The 22,786-nt window shown below is 38.2% G+C and overlaps 1 protein-coding gene across 1 annotated transcript in view; it reads right to left on the reverse strand.

Moving 5' to 3' along the window:
* Positions 1-14,543, reverse strand: part of VEGFC (vascular endothelial growth factor C) — a 188,749-nt gene extending 174,206 nt beyond the window's left edge. Inside the window, exon 1 of the mRNA XM_058435841.1 lies at positions 14,457-14,543. The gene's annotated coding sequence lies outside the window, so the exon portion shown is untranslated. The remainder of the gene's footprint in view (positions 1-14,456) is intronic.
* Between the last annotated feature and the right edge of the window lie 8,243 nt (positions 14,544-22,786).

Here is a 22,786-nt window from a genome sequence, read left to right on the forward strand (position 1 = left end):
CATTATGGAGTCTGATTATGGATGTCCCTCTAAAAATAGAACTACCATAAAATTCTGCAATTCTACTACTGGACCCAAAATGATCCAAAAATCATTTTGTCAAAGAGATAACTGTACTCCCATGTTTATTGCAGCAGTAGTCACAATAGCCAAGATATGGAACCACCCTAGGTGTTCAACAATACCTAGGTTGATGAATAAATAAAGAAAATGTGATAGATACACAATTGAACATCATTTAGCCATTAAAAATAGAATGAAATCCTGTCACATGTGGTGAAATGGATAAACCAGAAGAGAAATACGTTAAGTGAAATAAGCCAGGCACAGAGAGACAAATACCACATGACCTCATTCATATGTGGAATCTAAAAGAATTTATCTCATAGAACTAGAGAGTATAGAAAGATAGTTACCAGGGCGTGGAAAGGGTAGGGGTAGAAAGAGCATAGGAATTTATTTTTATTTTTATTTTTACAATATAGTTCAACAACCCAGAAATACCAGTTAGATGCTTTCTTCTTCAGGTAACAGAAACATAAATTACTGTGGCATAAAGAATAGTTTATTTTTCCTTATATACTAAGAATTCTATCTGTGGTGGCTGCAAGAGCAGGTTCCATATCTCAGTAAAGTTGGGATGATGTCTTCGTGATTTCTTGAGCCATTTCCTCATAGTTAAAACATGAGCCAGGCACGGTGGCTCATGCCTGTAATCCCAGCACTTTGGGGGACCAACATGGAGAAACCCCATCTCTACTAAAAATACAAAAATTAGCCAGGTATGGCGGCACATGCCTGTAATCCCAGTTACTCGGGAGGCTGAGGCAGGAGAATAGCTTGAACCTGGCATTGCACTCCAGCCTGGGCAACAAGAGCGAAACTCCGTCTCAAAAAAAAAAAAAAAAATGGCTGCTACAACTCCAAGGTTTATGTGTGCATTTAAATAAAGAAGAAGGAAAGGAGGTATAGACTATTTTTTAAATCGAAAAAGCAAAAGCTTTCTGCCAGATCTCAGAAAGTGAAAACAACAACAACAAACCCAAACAAACTAACAAACAAAAAGCAAAAGCTTTCGCAGAAATTTCCTATTATATTTAACTGGCCAGAGTTGTGTCATATGAAACTCATAGATGTGAGAGAATCTAGGAAAGTGAACATTTAAAAATTTCAGTTCTGATATCAGAGGTAGAAAAGGGAAAAAAGAATTAGAAATAGGCATTGAATAAGCCCAACCCATAGTGCCATCCATATCAGTTGTAAGTGTAGGTAACACAGATATATGTATAGGTCCAGATTTGGGTTTTTCAGGTGATCCCACAAAGGACAAATAGAACAAAAATATTAAGGAACCAGTCAAGAAAGTGCTTAAATTGATAATTCATAGAAGTTAAGGGATTCCTAGAAGAGGATTCATCTATAGGGAAACAATAAAGCATCTAGATTTTTTAAATATGTGGAAGAACAAAGCTGACAAAAAAAGCAATGGAGAAAGGACTCTCTATTCAATAAATGGTGCTGGGACAACTGGCTAGCCAAATGCAGATGATTGAAACTGGACCCCTACCTTACGCTGTATACAAAAATTAAGATGAGATGGATTAAAGACTGAAATGTAAAACCTGAAACTGTAAAAACCCTGGAAAACAACCTAGGCAACACCATTCTAGACATGGGAATAGGCAAAAATTTCACGACGAAGATGCCAAAAACCAACTGCAACAAAACAAAAATTGATAAATGAAATATACATAAACTAAAGAGCTTCTGCACAGCAAACGAAGCCATCAACAGAGTAAACAGACAACCTACAAAATAGGAGAAAATTTTTGCAAACTATGCATCTGAGAAAGGTCTAATATCTAACATCTATAACAAACTTAAACAAATTTATAAGCAAAAATGACCCTACTAAAAATTGGGCAAAGGACATGAACAGACACTTTTCAAAAGATAACATACATGTGGCCAAGAAGTATATGAAGAAAAGCTCAACATCACTGACCATTAGAGAAATGCAAATCAAAATGACAGTGAGATATTATCTCACACCTGTCAGAATGGCTATTGCTAAAAAGCCAAAAAATAACAGGTGCTGTCAAGGTTGTAGAGAAAAAGGAATGCTTACACACTGTTGGTAGGAGTGTGAATTAGTTCAACTATCATGGAAAACAGTGAGATGATTTCTCAAAGACCTAAAAACAGAACTACCGTTCAACCCAGCAATCCCATTACTGGATATATACCCAATGTAATATAAATTACTCTATCATAAAGACACATGCACGCGTATGTTCACTGCAGCACAATTCACAATGGCAAATAAATGAAGTCAACCTAAATGCCCATCAATGGTAGACTGGATAAAAGAAATGTGGTACATATACAACATGGAATACTATGCAGCCATAAAAACGAACAAGATCATGTCCTTTCCAGGAACACAGATGGAGCTGAAGGCCATCTTCCTTAGCAAACTAGTGCAGGAACAGAAAACCAAATACCACATGTTCTCACTTATAAGTGGGAGCTAAAAGATGAGAACACATGGACACATAGAGGCCAACAAGAGACATTGGGGCCTATCAAAGTGTGAAGGGTGGGATGAGGGAGAGGATAAGGAAATATAACTAATAGGTATTAGTCTTAATACCTGGGCAATGAAATAATCTGTACAACAAACCCCTATGACACAAGTTTACCTATGTAACAAATCTGCACATGTACCCCTAAACTTAAAAGTTAAAAAAACATGGAAGAACAGTAGTTGTGAGATTTACTAAATGAGAGAGGTAGATGGGATAGTGGTGTGGTCAGGAAGTAGGAGTTTGAATTTGCGATCTCGGGTGTTGGCGCTTACGATCCAAATTAGTGATCCAGCAGTAGAATGTAATCAATATGGAAAGCAGGAGGCAGCCATTGATGTTTTGGGAGAAAAGAAAGTAACATGAAAGCTTTTCTGTGAGTACCCTAATATGATAGCAGGTTGCAAAAATGTTTTGGAGGTAACAAAGAATAGAACCAATTATGGAAACACAAGTTATGGTTTCTGCGTTTATACTTTCTTCCAGGAGAAGTAACTACTGTCCAATAAGCATCATTTGTGCTTTATAATTTATGTGCTTTTTTCATATCACAAAGTCTACCTTTAAGCCCTGTCAGTTAGATGCCAGTCACATTGATCCCACATTGGCTCATGGAATGGATCGTGGTTGATCCTTTTCATGAGCACCCATCCTAGAGCTGTGTTGTCAATAAGTCTGGTGCTCAGTACTTTAGCTCTAAGACATGTATTGGTGAGTAATATTGAGCAGATGTGGAATGCCAAGGTCTTACTTTGTTTTAAATTAAGGGACCTTCTGATTAAGGAATCACAGCTTGTTTTCACAAATACAGTTTTGAAAGGGGATTCCATATGATGACATAGTTCCCAGACCATTTCTTGTAAATCTCAAATATTGTCAGTAACTGGCATCTAGTATAAAACCAGCAGTGCTTTGTAACTATAGAAGGATTAGCGGAAACTTGTCTGAGGCAGAAAAGAAAATGAAATTGACTTGCATTTGCAATCTTTTTGGGTAAATTCTTCAGTTTCTTAGAGAAAGATCCTAATTTCCCAAGATTGTGAAATCACCACTTACTGTTAGTTTTAAGAGGGAGACAAATTCAGTTCCCTTAATCAACATGCCAAGTCTGTATATTTAAGATATATTTTTAAATTATACTTTTTATTATTTTTCATAAAAGTTATTTTGTTAGAGAAAAACAAAACAACCACAGCAAACAACCTTAGTTCAGAATCTGTTCTCAGTGACAAGGTTTCATTAGCTCAGTTACCTTCTGTTTAGTGGAGTTAAACTAATTGTTTTCGGGGCATACCTTTCCCCAGATTTTATAAAGTTAATGAATGTAAGATGATGTAAAGGCAAGCTGCTCATCTGGGGAAGCTCAAGTTTTAAATAAAATCATTTTAAAGGCTATTTTTATTAGCTAAAAGGGAAAGACATTTTCACAGGGAGATCTAATTTCCTTTAATCTCTCCTGTTCAGTCTCTTCTCATGAGTTTTTCTAGAATTACTGATTGTCAGTTCAGGTCTGTTTTCCTTACACTCTCTTCCCTAGTCTCTACTTTAATTTTTCCACCTAAATAATTGGATCTTAAACTACAATAAATCCATTTTAACCAAACTTATTTTTCTTTGTAAAGTTATCAACAGTGTTAAGTGAATAATAGTTGTAACTTTAGAAGTAGCACTTTTTAGGTAATAAACTAGGAAAAAATAATAAAACAACTTCTAAGTATAAAAACTGGGCTTATTTTAGCTACTTCTGTTTAGTAGACTGAATCATTATCAAAAAAATCTGACTAATTCTCTTGACTCAGAACTTTGCTGTGATCCCTGCCAATCCTATACAGTAAGCCCCAGAATCTCATCTCCAGAATTCTTTTCCTATTCAATTTGCTTTTATTATTTTGGTCTCTTTCCTCTGCCCCCAATGAACCCCAACTAAGTAAATTTTAGAGAAAAAGATGATGATTTCCTTCAACTTTTTTTCTGTTTTTATATCTTTTCAGTCATCCTTGTTGCTTCTGCAACTTGTTTTCTCTGTTTAATGAATCAGAGAAATTTTCATCAAAAATAAAACCTGTCTTCTATAAAGCATCCCTAATTAAATGGAAGTAAGACATAGTTTAAAATATCAAAAAGATACATACAGCATATGCCTGTGGTTCCAAAGCAACAGATTGAAAAGTGGGGAGTTCCACCCATCCATTTGGAAATTTTTACTAGTTTGTTTCATTTTGTTTTTGCTGAGTTGATTGATTTGGCAATTTATTTTATGGTCTGGGCAAGGCTCTGTTTTCACATTGCCAACCAACTGGTCAATCCATTAAAGAATCACTCTGATGAATTTGTTCATGTCATGAAAACAAAATAATTTGTTCATAGAACTTTTTCTTTTTAAGTCAAAATGTTGGAGATCATATTTATATCAAAACATGTGCAATGTCTGTTTTTGCTGTAACAAAAGCATTTTTAAACAATGCTGTAGCTCTCACAGCATTTCTTTAGATGTATAATTGTTTGCTTGTAATGTATTCATTTCTTCTAACTTTGTGTTTACAGAGAGCTTAATGCATTGTAGAAGCTTAATAAAAATGTATTAGGTTGATAATGATATGCCTTTTCTTGCTGTTCTTACTCATTAAAGACTTTAAACTGCTGGACTATATGTTTTAAAATTGCTTTCCAGGCCAGGCACGGTGGCTCACACTTGTAATCCCAGCACTTTGGGAGGCCAAGGCGAACAGATCACTTGAGGACAGGAGTTCAAACCAGACTGGCCAATGTGGTGAAACCCCCTCTCTACTAAAATACAAAAATTAGCCAGGTGTGGTGGCACATGCCTGTAATCCCAGCTAACTTAGGAGGCTGAGGCACGAGAATCGCTTGAATCTAGAAGGCGGAAGTTGCGACAGAGTGAGACTCTATCTCAAATAAATAAATAAATTAATTAATTAATTAATAAAATAAAACTGCTTTCCAGATTTTTGAATAACAAGCACATTCTGAGTCTTCTGTCTCCTATATAGGAATATTTCATTTTATGTATTGACAATGATTTACTCAGAAGTTCTTCAACAAATGTTGGTTACATGCATTGAAATTTTACCTGTACTGTATTTCACTAATCTTTACAATCCTTACCAAGATATCCAATATCCAAACTGAGGCTTAGAGAGATAAAATGAATTATCCAAGGTCACATATTTATTAACTGACAAATCTTCACTCTATCGTAAAGTGTTTCCTAGTTATCTGCAACTGTTATCTCCCTTTGTTTAATATTTTATATGATTTAGTGTTTGTGGAATTCTTTGAAAAATGAGATAAATATTGAATTCTAGAATTGGAAGGTGTATCACATTTCATATTTTGCTAGTAAATTTTTCTCATTTCTTGCAATAAGAGAAATATCTTCATCTCCCCCAATAGCATCTGTGCAACCTCAACTCTTAGCTGATGATCTCACTTCATATTTTCCTGGAAAATAGAAGTTATCAGACAATTGTTAATCTAATGTCCCCACTACCAAATCCACTGGTCAAGTTAAATCTATCATGAACTTTATGAAGACAGATAAATTAATTCCATCATTCTATTTTTTTTTTTTTAATTTTTGAGACTGGGTCTCACTCTGTCACCCAGACTGGCCTGCAGTGGCACAATCTCAGCTCACCACAACCTGTGCCTCCTGAGCCCAAATGATCCTCCTGCCTCAGCCTCCTGAGTAGCTGGGACCATAGGTGTGCACCACCACACCTGGCTGTTTTCTGTTTTGTTTTGGTAGAGACAGAGTTTTGCCATGTTGTCCAGGCTGGTCTCAAACTCCTGCGCTCAGGTGATCCACCTGCCTCAGCCTCCTGGAGTTCTGGGTTTGCAGGCATAAGCCACCATGCTCAGCCAGTTCTATCAATCTTTTTCACATAGTTTTACATTTTTTTCTTGAGAAATTTTTTTTTCTTTTAGCTTTTGTGAAATTACCTCCTGCCTCACTGGTCATTCTTTCTTTGTCTCTTTTGCTGCTTCCCACTACACTGCTGTATCAGTAAGTGTTGGACTGCCCCGAGGACTGTTCTTTGGTCTCTTTCTCTAAATACGCTCATTCCTTGGAAAAGCCCATCTAGTCCCACAGCTTGGAAATCCACTTAGGTGGATTATACCTGATGTTATCTTCAATCCGTTAGCCCTCCCTTAAGCTCAGACAGATATCAAACTGCATACCTGACATTTTCACATTGATGTTTAATAGTCATCTAAAATATCCAAGACAGGACATGTGATTCCCCCAACTCCTGACAACCTCATTTTCCTCTACTATGCCCATCTTAATTTCCCTCTAGTCATAGATCTGATCATTACCTGATACTACTTCTCTTCTTTCTACTTCTAAATTTAATATACCAGCAAATACTATTGGCTGTACTTAAATAGACATCTTAAACTTGGCTAGTTAACCCATCTTCCTTGCTGCCATACTAGTCTAAGCTGCCATCATCGATGACCTGCATCACAACAATAGCTTTCTAGTGCTTTCCTTGTGCGCTTTCACTTCCCTAAACTATGTTCTCCACACCAAACTCAAAGTCACTCCATCATTAAACAACTACTTATTGAGAAAGCACCAGGAATTAGGTACTGTCCTAAGCATTGCAAATAAAATAGCAAACAAAACAAATTCAACCAGAAATCTCTTCTTTCTTTCCATTTGTATTTCCGGGGGACACTCAGTTTATATATATGTGTGTGTGTATGTACATATGTGGTTGTATATATAGATAAATAGTATATTTGAGACAGTGATTTAAAAATAAAGCAAGATAGAAAAAGGAGAGTGCAGGGTGAGTGGAAAGCTATTATTTTATATAGGGTTATGAAGGAAGGATTTGCTGATAAGGTTATATTTTATACAGAACCTGAAGAAAAGTGGGAATAAGTCACGTATCTGGGGAAAGAGCCATTTAGGTAGAACCAGCATTAGGAGAAGGGGCCTCACAGCAGAGTCACCTTGGTGTTTTCAGGGAACACAAAGGAGGCCAGCTGGGCAGAGTGGGCGGGAAGGCATTGTAGTGGAAGTAGCAGAAGCAAATCAGATAATTATCAGTAGGTCATATCATGCAGGCTCTCTTATAAACCACTACGCCTTTTGATTTAACATTAAGCCAATGAAAAATTTTTGAGCTACAAAACATTTTTAACATTTAAATACATTACTCTGGCCACTTTGTGGAGAATGAGTGGGAAGGGTAAAGCAGGCAGGCAGGCCAGCTGAGAAGTTTGCATCATCATAATCTAGGTGAGAAGTTTTGCATCCCCGTTATCCAGATGACATAATGGTAGTTTAAACCAGGTTGCCAGGGCTGTGGGAGGGACAACTGGTCAGAGTCTATGTACATTCTGTAGGTAAAGACTACAGCTTTCTTCTGGTGAATTGTAGTGAGACACCAAGGCTCTTGACCTAAGCAACTGAAAATGCTTTTATTAATGAGATGGGGAAAACCGTGGAAGGAGTGGGTTTTGAAAGAGAAAATAGAATTTGGATTTCAGACAGGAAATGTCTGTTAGACATTTAAGTGAATTCTAGTAGATATTTATATAAGTCAGTATGAACTTCAGAAGAGAGCTGGGGACTGCAGATAATAATTTATGAGATGCCAATGTACAGATGGCATTTAAAATTTAACTTGGATAAAATTACTTAGAGTCTAAATATAGATGGGTGAGAGAGAAATGAATTCTGGGGCACTCTACTATCTTGAAGATGAAAAGAGGAGGAGTAGTCTACAAAGACAGTATTTGTTATATCTCTACTTATTGATTAATGCACTTTATTTATATTTTGTTATAGGTTGTGAATGTCTAGGTCTTATCCCTGTTTTCCCTTTTCTTCTACTTCCTGATTAATAATTAAAATGAATAATCACTAAATTTATATAGGGATTTACTGCCTTCTATTTATGATAACATATTTTTTAAAATCCCTTTAAAATAAATATTATTTATAAAGTAAAAAACACAAACATGATTGAGGCATTTAAAATAAGTAAGACAGAGGGACAAATCAAAAATATTCAATAGTGGGGAAAAATAGTATAAAGGAAGTTATGTTTCTATACATCCACTGACAGTCAAGTTCCATATTCATATACTCTACCATATGCAAAAATTGTAGAGTACTAGCAACGTATGTTCATAAGAATCACACAACTCATGAGTTTTTGACCTGAGATCTTACCATCGGGAAGTCCCTTTCAATAAATCCATCAATTTATTGAAATGGTATGCATTATTTTTGCATTTAAGAGCATTTTTTCAGAAGAGAGAGGGGTGCATAGCTTTATTCACATTTTCTTTTCTTTTTTAATTTTACTTTAAGTTCTGGGACACATGCAGAATGTGCAGGTTTGTTACATAGTTATACATGTGCCATGGTGGTCTGCTATACCTATCAACTCGCCATCTAGGTTTTAAGCCCCACATGCACGAGGTATTTGTCCTAATGCTCTCCATCCCCTTCCCCACCACCCTCTGACAGGACCCGTTGTGTGATGTTCCCCTCCCTGTGTCCATGTGTTCTCATTGTTCAACTCCCACTTATGAGTGAGAACATGTGGTGTTTGGTTTTCGGTGCCTGTGTTAGTTTGCTGAGGATGATGGTTTTCAGCTTCATCCATGTCCCTGCAAAGCACATGATCTCATTTTTTTATAGCTGCATAGTATTCCATGGTGTATATGTGCCAAATTTTCTTTGTCCAGTCTATCATTGATGGGCATTTGGGTTGGTTCCAAGTCTTTGCTATTGTAAACAGTGCTGCAATAAGCATACGTGTGTATGTGTCTTGATAGTAGAATGATTTATAATCCTTTGGGTATATACCAGCAATGGGATTGCTAGGTCAAATGGAATTTCTGGTTCTAGATCCCTGAGGAATTGCTACACTGTCTTCCACAATGGTTGAACTAATAATATACATTCCCACCAACAGTGTAAAAATGTTCCTATTTCTCCACATCCTTGCCAGCATCTGTTGTTTCCTAACTTTTTAATGATCACCATTCTAACTGGCGTGAGATGGTACCTCATTGCAGTTTTGATTTGCATTTCTCTAATGACCAGTGATGAAGAGCTTTTTTCATGTTTATTGGCCGCATAAATGTCTTCTTTTAAGAAATGTCTGTTCATGTCCTTCACCCACTTTTTGATGGGGTTGTTTGTTTTCTTGTAAATTTGTTTAAGTTCCTTGTAGAGTCTGGATATTAGACCTTTGTCAGATGGATAGATTGCAAAAATTTTCTCCCGTTCTGTCTGTTGCCTGTTCATTCTGATGATAGTTTCTTTTGCTGTGCAGAAGCTCTCTAGTTTAATTAGATCCCATTTGTCAATTTTGGCTTTTGTTGCAATTGCTTTTGGTGTTTTAGTCATGAAGTCTTTGCCCGTGCCTATGCCCTGAATGGTATTGCCTAGGTTTTCTTCTAGGGTTTTTGTGGTTTTAGGTTTTATGTTTAAGCCTTAAATGAATCTCGAGTTAATTTTTGTGTAATGTGTATGGAATGGGTCCAGTTTATGTTTTCTGCACATGGCTAGCCAGTTTTCCCACCACCATTTATTAAATAGGGGATCCTTTCACCATTGATTGTTTTTGTTAGGTTTGTCAAAGATCAGATGATTGTAGATGTGCAGTGTTATTTCTGAGGCCTCTGTTCTGCTCCATTGGTCTATATATCTGTTTTGGTACCAGTACCATGCTGTTTTGGTTACTGTAGCCTTGTAGTATAGTTTGAAGTCAGGTGGCATGATGCCTCTAGCTTTGTTCTTTTTGTTTAGGATTGTCTTGACTATACCCCTAAAACATAGTGAACCACTCTAAATATACAACTTTTAAATAAATTTCACATTTCTTCCAAGTAGAGCTTACTGGTAACATTAAAAACTCAAATTTATACTCAGAAGACACTGGGGATAGGGGAACAAACAGAATAAGAGTCAAATTGTTACTGATTTTTAACAGGTACATTTGAAAGAAACAGGGTTAGAGTTGTTATTAGGGTGGTAGTGATTAGATTGCACAAATAACTGGGCAATGTCAATTCTTGGTATTCTGTGTTACCATTTCAGTTCTCAGTTTTCTGTTTGCAAAAGGACTTAAATTTTTCTTCAGTTGATTTTAGTTGAACATCCCCACTAAATATGGTAGAATGTGAAAGGCTATTTTTAAATGTAATAAACCATAAAAAATGCTTATGGTCTCAGATATCCTGCTTGTCCTCTTAATGATGTACACGTTGCATTGTGAGCTTGTGGTAGAATGGAGTTTGAGTTTTGATAATTGTCAAAAAGTTAACAGGACTTTTATTTTGTTTCTTTGTAATCCACTCTAAGGTTTCTAAAACTCAAAACTGTATAATTAAATTTATCTATTGAAATTCTAAATTTTTGTCAATTGTCATGATTCACAGATATTCTTACATGAAAACAAACAAAAAAGACTCCAAACAATGCAAAACAAAATATTAAAGCACAAAAGAAGTCAATAGATTAAAAATGGTATGTTAACTTTGATTACTGATACCACCGGGAAAATACCTAGTTAAACCTTCTAAGCAGACCTCAGAAGATACTGTGCAATCTAATGAAAACTAGTTTTATAAAGTCAACAGGAGTCCTATCATAAAATAGAAATGTATGAACAACAGATTCCACCATCTTGGCTGTTGTCTTGAAGTCACCTACAATGATGAGCCCTTCGTGATGTTTTTCTGAATGTTCTATACTGGACTTCCATTCAGAAATAAAAGATTTGGCAGATGGAATATTTTCATTCTTAATTTAATAAACTATATGTCAGAATTTTTGTTGTGTGATGCCTTTTGCCATTTTTAGTAGATATTAGCAGCTGTAGAATTAATTAATGTGTACTTACTTCTGAGCCAAAATATTAAAAACAGAAATGATAACCCCTAAATTCTCTTACTTTGCCAAATGGAATATCTAGAATGATGCCAAAAGTGAATGTTGAGAGAAAAAAAAAGAATAAAAGCTCTCTAAGCAGCTGAAATATTTACTGAAAGGCCATTATGCTATGTCTTTCTGCTCTTCTCTGAGAATCTATCAGACACATGGTTGGATAATACTGCAGACTTTAGTTGACTTCCTGGTCCACAGAAAGTAAGTCCCACAGTCACATAAGGAAATCAGGGAAGTAGGAAGTGTTAGGGAACGTATGACTGTAGTGCGGCTTAGGGGAGGGGAGGCAATTCAACAAGAGGAAAAAATTAGAAACAAATTTAATTTTAAAAATGGATATAAGAACCACAAATCCAAAACAGTTTGGAGCTCCTTAATACAAGTTAAAAAATACCCTAGTGGTATTGAAAGTAGCACAGAATACAATTTATGTTATAATTATGTTCTTGGTTTATTCTAAAATTTGACCATATTTAATATTTCTGTTTAACCAGGAGAGAATCTGTCAATGCTAATGATTCATACCCTGAGAATCAGTCACCTATTGATGGAAATAGCCAACTTAGGAGAGAGACAGACGAGATTTTACTTTAAAGTCAGCTATATTTTATATCAGTGCCCTCCAATAAATAATTTCTTTCTCTTTTCCCTGCCTTCCCTTTCTTCCCTTTCTTCCCTTTGTCCCTTCCTTCCTTCTTTTCTTTCTTTCTCTTTCTTTTCTTTCATTCTTTCTCTTTCTTTCTCTTTCTTTCATCTTCTTTCTTTCTCTCTCTCTCTCTGTCTTTTTCTTTCTTTCTTTCTCTTTCTTTCGACTGGGTCTCTTTCTGTAGCCCAGCCTGGACTGCAGTGGCACAATCTCAGCTCACTGCAACCTCCACCTCCGGGGTTCAAGCAATTCTCATGTGTCAGCCCCCCAAGCAGCTGGGATTATAGGCACCTGCCACCATGCTGGGCTAATTTTTGTATTTTTAGTAGAGACAGGGTTTCACCATATTGGCCAGGCTGGTCTTGGACTCCCAGCCTAAGTGATCTTCCCACATCGGCCTCCCAAAGTGCCAGAGTTACAGGTGTAAGCCACCATGCCTGGCCATATACGTAATTTATAATAGACACATTAAGTAAAATGAAGTAAGTGAAATTACTTTTAATAATATATTTTCTTTAATATGTCAAATTTTATATAAATATATAATCAATATTTTAAAATATTTATGAAGTGTTTTACAATATTTTGGTATGGAATCTTTGAATCTAATGTATGTTTACACTTACAACAAAAGTATCTCAATTTTGGTACTAAATTTTCACCTGAAATGTTTGATCTATTCTTAGACTATATAAAATTTACTGTTGAAAATGTAACTATGTACCCAAATTCATCCAAACACGCTTAAAATTTTCTAATAACCGATGCAAGCATTAGTTTTTAAATAAAATTTAGGGCAAGTAAACTTAAATAATATCAAAAATTCAGTTCTTGGGTTGCACTAGCCACATTTCCAGTGCCCAATAGCGACATGTGGCTAGCACTGCAGTCTTTGATGGTGCTGTCCTGTGTGGATGTCTTTGGATAAGATTCTACAGCGCCAGTAAAAATGGGATAGCGAAACCAAAGAGTCAAGGTTTTGAATAATTAGACACAATATTTAAAACGAGTCTATCATATACTCATGACTCAATGAATAAGGAATAAATATTTTCATACAAAATCATTTAAAAAGTTAAGAAAATGAGTTTTAGATTTAAATAAAATTCATTTACCTGGGATACATTGCCCAGTGAGACCTGATTAATAAGACCTTAATGGATAAAATAAATGTCAGGTGATATTGAAAAAGATGTGTTAATGTACCTGAGAAACTGACAGAGGAGGTGAATATTTGGAGTAATATTCAGAAGGTCGCTGGATGGTTTAATTTTCTTTTTTGGAAACTTCAATTTCAAGGGAGTAGTAAAAGGTAATCTTTAAAAAATAAAATTATTAAGCAGAGATAAGACACTATCTGATTAATAATTAACTTTGTAAAAAGAAAAAATATTTTGTCCTGCCTTTCTACTAGGAAAATGTATAATGAAAACCACACTACATGCTATTATGTATGGCAATTTTAAGATTATATCTCTGGACATATACACAGTAAGCAAGTTATTTTCAGTGCTCTCATACAGACATGGTGCTTAACTACTGAATGGTGGAAATTTTGTTTTAAATTATTTAAAATTATATTTAATAGCGGTTGCATATAATTCAATTGTAAACTTGCTTCTTATATAACTTTACTGGTTCTTCTTTTAGCTTTAGTGTAAAATTAGGCAAGGCAGAAACTCACATTATGGAAGTTCCCCTGAGAAAAGTAGTTTTCTAAAAGTATTTCTCTTTGTTTTCTTGTTCCCAATAGCAGAAATGTTTTTGTAAATAATGGCAGAAAAAAAAATCACATAAGATTTGCAGTGTTTAATTCCCTTGAGATTGAAAGAATATTTTTCTTTAAATTAGTGGTAAGTTTTATCACCTTACATATACACAGATTCCTAGATGAATCCATTGTATGATTTTCAAAATACATATTCCTGACGTAATTTTATATTTGATCCATACCTCATTTTTTTTTTTCTGGGCCTGCAGGGCCTGTACTATTACCGTGGTTTTCTAGATGAGTAAAATCAGGCATAGTGAGGTTAAGTGACTTGCCCACCGTGGCTTGTTGACAATAGGGCTAGAGCCAGAACCCGAGCTGAGAAGCCAGGATTTTATCCGCAATTCCTTAGAGCTAAGTTACAAAGTATTTTTAGTATTTCCACTCACTCTGTGTCATTTAAGCCAACAAATAATGATTTACATAAGGCGATAAAATAATGTATTCTACAGAGACATAGCAGGGCTTGGATAATTTTGGAGAAAGAAACAAAATCTCTTAAAAACTGACCTCATTGTTTGAGCTTCTTTCCAGGAAACTTTTCTATATGTACTAATTTTCTTGACCAGGCTCATAAAGCCCTGACAAGTTTATATTCTCTGTATTATTGTTCTTCTGAACCTTCTGGGGCAGTAAGAAAGCAATGATGCTCGCTGCAAACATAGGCTTTAGAATCTGACAGAGATCACCTCACTCTGACCTCAGTAACACTGGCCCCTGCTCAGGGCCTCAGGCCTTTGTGACTCAAATGCAGTTTGAGATTGAGAAGCACTTCCATCTGTGTGCGTGTGGCCACTTGTGATGCAAGACAGAGGCAGGACTGAGAAGACGAGAGGTGGGCTTTGTTCCTGAGAATATCCAGGAGTCCAAGAGATCTAAACTGGAAGATGGCCTTCCAATTTAGAAGGTCAGTTTCCAATTTAGAAGGCCAGGTTTTTAATGAAGCAATATTTGTCAAGGTAAGAGTATGATATGGTTTGGATGTTTGTCCCCTCCAAATCTCATGTTGAAATGTGATTCCCAATGTTGGAGGTGGGGTTTGGTGGGAGGCATTGAATCATGGGAGTAGATCCCTCATGAATGGTTTAGCACCATTTCCTTGGATGTAAGTGAGTTCTCACCTCAGTTAGTTCATGTGAAATTTGGTTGCTTAAAAGAGTCTGGGAACGCCCCCTTCTCTCTCTCTTGCTCCCACTCTTGCTATGTGACATGCAGGCTCCCCTTAGCCTTCTGCCATGATTGCAACCCTCCTGAGGCCTCACCAGAAGCAGATGCTGGCACTATGCTTTGTGTACAGCCTGCAGAATCATGAACAAAAATAAACTTTTCTTTCCTTATAAATTACCCAGTCTCAGGTATTTCTTTACAGCAATGCAAAAACAGACTGACATAGCATATATGAGATATTTTGCTCAAAAATTTTTAGTTTGATTTGCTAAGTATTCAGACCTATGGAATACGAGTCTCCACCTATAATTTTGCCCTGATCCCTAAAAAATGTTGGAGGCAGATCCTGGAAGCAGAAGAGCATTTGAATTCTAAACTACTTAAACAGCTTCATAAGCTTAAGCAAACACCTTCTATAGTTTTATTCTTCATCATCTTTAAAATATGGACAATCAATAATAGCATTGGCTTCTTAGGTATTATGGTAGATGTGGAGTGTTCAGCTTAGTGTTTACAGCATTTAGTGTCTTCTTCTCCAACCATGAGCAATGATTAGTTTTGCTTTTCATGGGTTTAATGCTGATTCTTGTTACCTTGTGACATTTGATTGAAGTTATATATAGAAAAAGGTGAAGCTGACTTGACTGAGAGTGGATGGATCACTTCTGAGCTGCAGAAAGAATGTTAACTGATGTACTGTACTGTCATAACCTGGAGTTAACTGAACATGTCTTCATCCATGACCTAGTGTAGGACCAGAGTGAGTGACACAGCCACATCCAGCATCATGATGTGTCCGGAATTGGTGGGTTCTTGGTCTCACTGACTTCAAGAATGAAGCCGTGGACCCTTGCAGTGAGTGTTACAGCTCTTAAGGTGGCGCGTCTGGAGTTGTTCGTTCCTCCCAGTGGGCTCGTGGTCTCGCTGGCTTCAGGAGTGAAGCTGCAGACATTCGCGGTGAGTGTTACAGCTCATAAAAGCAGTGTGGACCCAAAGAGTGAGCAGTAGCAAGATTTATTGTAAAGAGCAAAAGAACAAAGCTTCCACAATGTGGAAGGGGACCCGAGCGGGTTGCCGCTGCGAGCTCTGGCAGCCTGCTTTTATTCTCTTATCTGGCCCCACCCACATCCTGCTGATTGGTAGAGCCCAGTGGTCTGTTCTGACAGGGCGCTGATTGGTGAGTTTACCATCCCTGAGCTAGACATAAAAGTTCACTACGTCCCCATCAGATCAGTTAGATACAGAGTATCGACACAAAGGTTCTCCAAGGCCCCACCAGAGCAGCCAGACACAGAGTGTCAATTGGTGCACTCACGAACCTTGAGCTAGACACAGGGAGCTGATTGGTGTGTTTGCAAACCTTGAGCTAGATACAGAGTGCCGATTGGTGTATTTACAATCCTTGAGCTAGACATAAAGGTTCTCCAAGGCCCCACCAGAGCAGCTAGATACAGAGTGTCGATTGGTGCATTCACAGACCCTGAGCTAGACACAGGGTGCTGATTGGTGTATTTACAATCCCTGAGCTAGACATAAAGGTTCTCCACATCTCCACCAGACTCAGGAGCCCAGCTGGCTTCACCCAGTGGATCCTGCACTGGGGCTGCAGGTGGAGCTGCCTGCCAGTCCCGTGCCATGTGCTGGCACTCCTCAGCCCTTGGGTGTTCGATGGGACTGGGCGCCGTGGAGCAGGGGGTGGTGCTCGTTGGGGAGGCTCGGGCCGCACAGGAGCCCATGGAGGGGGTGGGAGGCTCAGGCATGGCAGGCTGCAGGTCCCGAGCCCTGCCCCGTGGGAAGGCAGCTAAGGCCCGGTGAGAAATCAAGCGCGGCGCCGGTGGGCTGGCACTGCTGGGGGACCCAGTACACCCTCCGCAGCTGCCGGCCTGGGTGCTAAGCCCCTCATTGCCCAGGGCCGGCAGGGCCGGCTGGCTGCTCTGAGTGAGGGGCCCGCCAAGCCCACACCTACCTGGAACTCCAGCCGGCCTGTAAGTGCGGCGCGCAGCCCTGGTTCCCACTCGCGCCTCTCCCTCCACACTCCCTGCAAGCTGAGGGAGCCGGCTTCTGCCTTGGCCAGCCCAGAAAGGGGCTCCCACAGTGCAGCGGTGGGCTGAAGGGCTCCTCAAGTGTCACCAAAGTGGGAGCCCAGGCAGAGGAGGCGCCGAGAGCAAGCGAGGGCTGTGAGGACTGCCAGCACACTGTCACCTCTCAATGACCAGATAGATGATGGACCAACAATATCCATCAGGGTGGATAGAATTTCCTTCCTATTTCTGGGAGAAAGGAAAACACCTAAAGAAGCAGTGAAAGGCATGGGAAATTCTTTCTTGTCCTCTGGGTCTGAAGTCCTATGACTTCTGTCAGACTTTGCATATCTCCTTGTCTTCCTTATTCAGGAATGTGGGAGATCCTAAAGCCTAAGACCCAAGAATAACAAAGTAATGTTCTTAGTGAGATGGGAGTTCCAAGAAATGTCCAAAAGGAGAGGAAAAAGTAGAATTAAGGAACGCAAGAGAGGAAGTCAGGGGAATGTAGCATCCATTGGGCTACATTGAAGAAAGTTGGATGTTGTTATTAGTCCATTTTCATACTGCTATGAAGAAATACCCGAGACTGGGCAATTTATCAAGAAAAAGAGCTTTAATGGACTCACAGTTCCACATAGCTGGGGAGGCCTCACAATCACGGCAGAAAGTGAAGGAGTTGCAAAGGCACGTCTTCCGTGGCAGCAAGCAAGAGAGTGTGTGCAGGGGAACTGCCCTTTATAAAACCATCAGATCTCATGAGACTTATTCACTATTACCAGAACAGCACAGGAAATCCCACCCCCATGATTCAATTACCTCCCATCGGATCCCTCCCATAACACATGGAGATTATGGGAGCTACAATTCAAAATGAGATTTGGGTGAGGACACAGCCAAACCATATCAGAGGTAAAGCTCTCTGCTAATTCCTGGGAAATGTGACAGTACATCTCTGAGGGAGTATGACAAATAAGGAAAATGCATGTGTGTGTGTACATGTCTATGTGTGTGAGAGAGAAAGAGAGAGAGAGACAGGCAGAGAGAGAGAGAGAGAGAGAGAAACAGAGATGGAGAGTTATACATACCTTTATCCGTTTTCTGCTTGGTGTGTCTGTGAGGTTGTTTGTGTGGGTTTATAATCTTTGTGTCGGTAACAGGTATTTAACATTTGTGAGCTCTGGGGGAACTTTTAAAAACACAATTCTAGGCCGGGCGTGGTGGCTCACGCTTGTAATCCCAGCACTTTGGGAGGCCGAGGCGGGTGGATCACGAGGTCAGGAGATCGAGACCACGGTGAAACCCCGTCTCTACTAAAAATACAAAAAAATTAGCCGGGAGTGGTGGTGGGCGCCTGTAGCCCCAGCTACTCGGAGAGGCTGAGGCAGGAGAATAGCGTGAACCCGGGAGGCGGAGCTTGCAGTGAGCCGAGATTGTGCCACTGCACTCCAGCCTGGGCGACAGAGCGAGACTCTGTCTCAAAAAAAAAAAAAAAAAAAAAAACACAATTCTAGCACAAAAATCTTTATAAGAAAATATTTTATTTATTTTTAATTTCTACACAGAAATGTTAAATGCTAGTGCAAAAACTTTCTAGATATATCTCTAATAGCTTTCACCAAAAATATATTAATGAAACTCTTTCTGTCATCTTGGGATTTTTCTCATACTGAATAGACTACTTATTTCAAGGAAGACTTCTAGCTTGAAATAAAATTATCCCTCTGTGACTACAGCATGAATCAGTGCCAGTTATTAAGGTGTTAAATATTACTTTAAGCCTAGTCTTTGGACTCCAGTTTTGTGACAAGCCACTCAGGTTGGAGGAAAATTTGCTCAATGCTACATCCAGAAATTAAACTTGAAATTTTCATTTAATTGGGCATTAATTCAAGTTATTAATATTTAGAGTGTTTCTCCCCACTTGATATGGTTTGGATCTGTGTCCTCACCCAAATCTCATGTTGAATTGTAATCTTCAGTGTTGGTGGTGGGGCCTGGCTGGAGGCAACTGGATCCTGGCGATGGATTTCCCCCTTGCTGTTCTCCTGATAGTGAGTGAGTTCTCATGAGATCTGGTTGTCCAAAAGTCTATGGCACCTCCCTACTCTTTCTCTTCCTACTGCTCTGGCCATGTAAGATGTACCTTCTTCCTCTTCACCTTCCACCATAATTGTAAGTTTCCTGAGGCCTCCCCAGCCATGCTTCCTGGACAGCCTGCAGAACCATGAGCCAACTAAATCCCTTTTCTTTACAAATTACCCAGTTTCAGGTCGTTCTTTATAGCAATGAGAGAATGAACTAATAGAGACTAATATACCCCTCTAATATACAACATGTTTGAAATATGGTATAGGAAATTAGCCTTTTGCCCCAACTATACAAATTTTATAAACAAATAACAAATTAATGAACTTAGGAGTCACTGACAAAATAATCAATGATAACATACCAACTTTAGTCCATAGATTTGAAGGTGACATCTTCACTGTATGTACCCATGGAGGGCTACTCCCATAGCCCTGCCCAGGTCTTTCATTGTAGAGCTGAAATGGTGGATAATAGCCTCAGTGGTTTTCACCGAGGTAAACGCTAAATTAGTGAGCACTAGAACCATGCTACTTTGAAATTGTTGTTATGTGAGGCAATAACTGTCCTTATTTTTTAGACTGCTTTCAATGGGCTTTATATAGCTTGAAGTTGTAGGTAATATGCTTCATAAAACTAACCCTTACCGAAGAATGAGCTAGTGCAACTATCACCCCATTTCTAAATGTTTGCTTTTCTTATGCCAAATAATAAATGCTATTAATGCCAATAAAGATGACCAAAACTATATACTAATATATGTTGCTGATACCATTTTCTAATAACTATTACTATTTAACATTTTTCTTATTACTGTCAAATTGTTTACTCTACTACACTCTTTTCCAGTGTAGTTTTACCACTTTGCATTCCTGACAGCAATGTGTGAGAGTTCCAGTTGCTTTGAATCTTTGATAGTAATTGCTATTTTAAAAATATAGGGAAGCAAAAATAAAAAAAATATATAATCTAACCACATTAATTAATTGCAGTTTTCAATATTATTAAAATGTCAATTCTCTCCAAGTAATGTGTAGATTTAATGTAATCCCAACCAAAAGCACAAAAGATTTTTTTAAAAATAGAATTTGACAAGGTGACTCTAAAATGCATATAAATGGAAATGGCAAAAAACAGCTGAGTCATTGTTGAGAAACAAAGCCAGAGAGTGTTGTTCTACAAGACACACAGACTAATATTTAAACTACAGTATTTAGCATATGTTGTGTTGGTGCAGGGAAAAATAAAACAATGGATAAGAACAAAGAATTCTGTTTAATTCAATTCCCAATTGAATAACCAATAGAAATGCATCCATATGTGCACCCAAAGATATGCACAAGAAAGTTTCTGGTATAATTTTTTTTTTAATCCAAAGATTTATTGGTCCTTACTTAGGGAAATATTTGATGCCTATTAGCATTAGTTTATTAATCCTGCACAGCATCTTTCCAAGGTAAATACTATTAACTCTCCCATTTTATTAGGTTGGTGCAAAAGTTATTGCACTTTCTGTCATTAATGGCAAAAACCGCAATAACTTTTGCATCAACCTAAACCTAAGAAGGAACAGTTAGATCCACTGCCCAACAACGCACAAACAGTGTAGTGGAACCTAACTCAGCAATCTCTGATTCCAGAATTCAGCTGTCAACTTGCTGGTCCTCTACTTCCCGAACCTCTCCAACCTACATTTCTTCCTCTTCTCCGGTTTCTAAACTCAAACTGACTTTGGAATGAAAGGGAGCAGCTGCTGAGGTAGGAAGGTCGGAGGTGGCCAAAGCCCTCCAAAAGCCTCTTTCCTGGAAGCTCCGCTGCCAAGGGTTCGGCTGGAGTCCCAGGACATATTCAGAGGCCGCCAGACCCCTGCATGAAGGCCCCTCCCTTGCAGCTCCTGGTTACCGTGATTGAATGATGTCCTGCAGCTCCCAGCCTCAGCCACCTATGTTGTCAAGGTTTCCTCTGTGAAAGCATCCAAAAACTCTGCCAGCACCTTCTTCTTTCCTTTTCTGTTTTCCCACCAGGGCCAGGCCAGGCTCTCTTGGCCATTTCCGATTAACCTCCTCAGAAGGCACAGAGCCACTCACACTCAGAATTACTTAAAATAACACTAGACTTCAAATGCCCTAAATATCCATCAGAAATAAATGGATGCATAACATCGGGTGATAGAAGCCATACACAAGGATGTATACTATATGATTCAAGTCAAGAATTTCTTTTGTTTCTTTAACAAACACAACTAAGGAGCCATAATTGTAATTACCTTTGGGAAAGCAAGAAGATGTGGAGGCTTAGAGGAGTCACAAGGGAGGCTTCCAGTGGTAGTTGCATGGGTCCCTGCTTTTCACTAATCCATCAAATAGTGCATTTGTGTTTTTTTCTAAATGTGCAAGCCATTGCATTAGTTTCCTAGGGCATCTGTGACAAAGTACCACCAACTGGGCGGCTTAAAACAACATAAATTTATTCTCTCACAGTGTTGGAGGCTGGAGTCCAAAATCAAGCAGCCAGCAGCCAGGCTTCCTCTGAAACTCGGGGTACAACCCTTCCTTTCTTCTCCATAACTTCTGTGGGTAACCATCGCCCCTTGACATCCCTCAACTTGCAACTGTGTCACTCCAATCTATGCCTCTGTTGTCACATGGTGTTTTTTCTCTATATTTCTGTCTTCGCATCTTTTTTTTTTTAAATAAGGACAACAGTCATATTGGACTAACGGCCCTTCCTACACTAGTATGAGGCCATCTTAATGACCCTATTTCCAAATAAACTCACATTCTGAGATATTTGGAATTATGACTTCAACATATCTGTTTTGGGGACACAATTCAACCCATAGCACTCCTCAACAAAAAAGTAGGAAAAAAAGCAAAACAAAAAGCTTTAGTCTAACCTCCTGGCTGTTAATATTGCCATATATACTTTCAGCTTTCTCTCTCTCTCTCTCTCTCTTTCTCTCTCTCTCTTTCTTCATATCTATTCATAGATTGTACTATGCTCAATGCTTTGATGATGATTTTTTAAATTTAACCGTACATTGTAAGAATTTTTCAAAATTATTACACATTTTTGTATTATATTAATGCTGTGTAATATTCCATTTTAGGGACGCCATACTTTTTAAAGTAGGTCTCTGTTGCTGTACACTGGGATATTTTCTGATCTTTTTAATAATATGAACAGTTCTGAGTAGGACTTCTTAATAGCTCAGTCACTGGATATATCCATAACAATTATTTGAAGTCAATTCCTACCTATAGACATCTATGGAGCTACTGCAGAATTACATGTCTTGATAACCAATAACAAACAGAAGTCTGGTACGCTTATTCCAGTTTTTATTGCCATCTTTGGTGTGAAAATCCCTGTTCCTCTCACCCACTCTGGCACCAGTGTTATTACCCCTTTTCCCTTTTACCAAATTTTTTATAAGGAAAACGTCATCTCACTATTTTAATGTGCACAGTGCTTACTTTTCAAAACTTTCTTACCCATATATATATGGAACTCTCCAGTTTACAAATGTTCATTCTTCTGCTCTGTAAACTGTTTCCTGTGCTT

This window comes from Hylobates moloch, unplaced genomic scaffold, assembly GCF_009828535.3.
Source record: "Hylobates moloch isolate HMO894 unplaced genomic scaffold, HMol_V3 SCAFFOLD_3, whole genome shotgun sequence".
NCBI lineage: Eukaryota > Metazoa > Chordata > Mammalia > Primates > Hylobatidae > Hylobates > Hylobates moloch.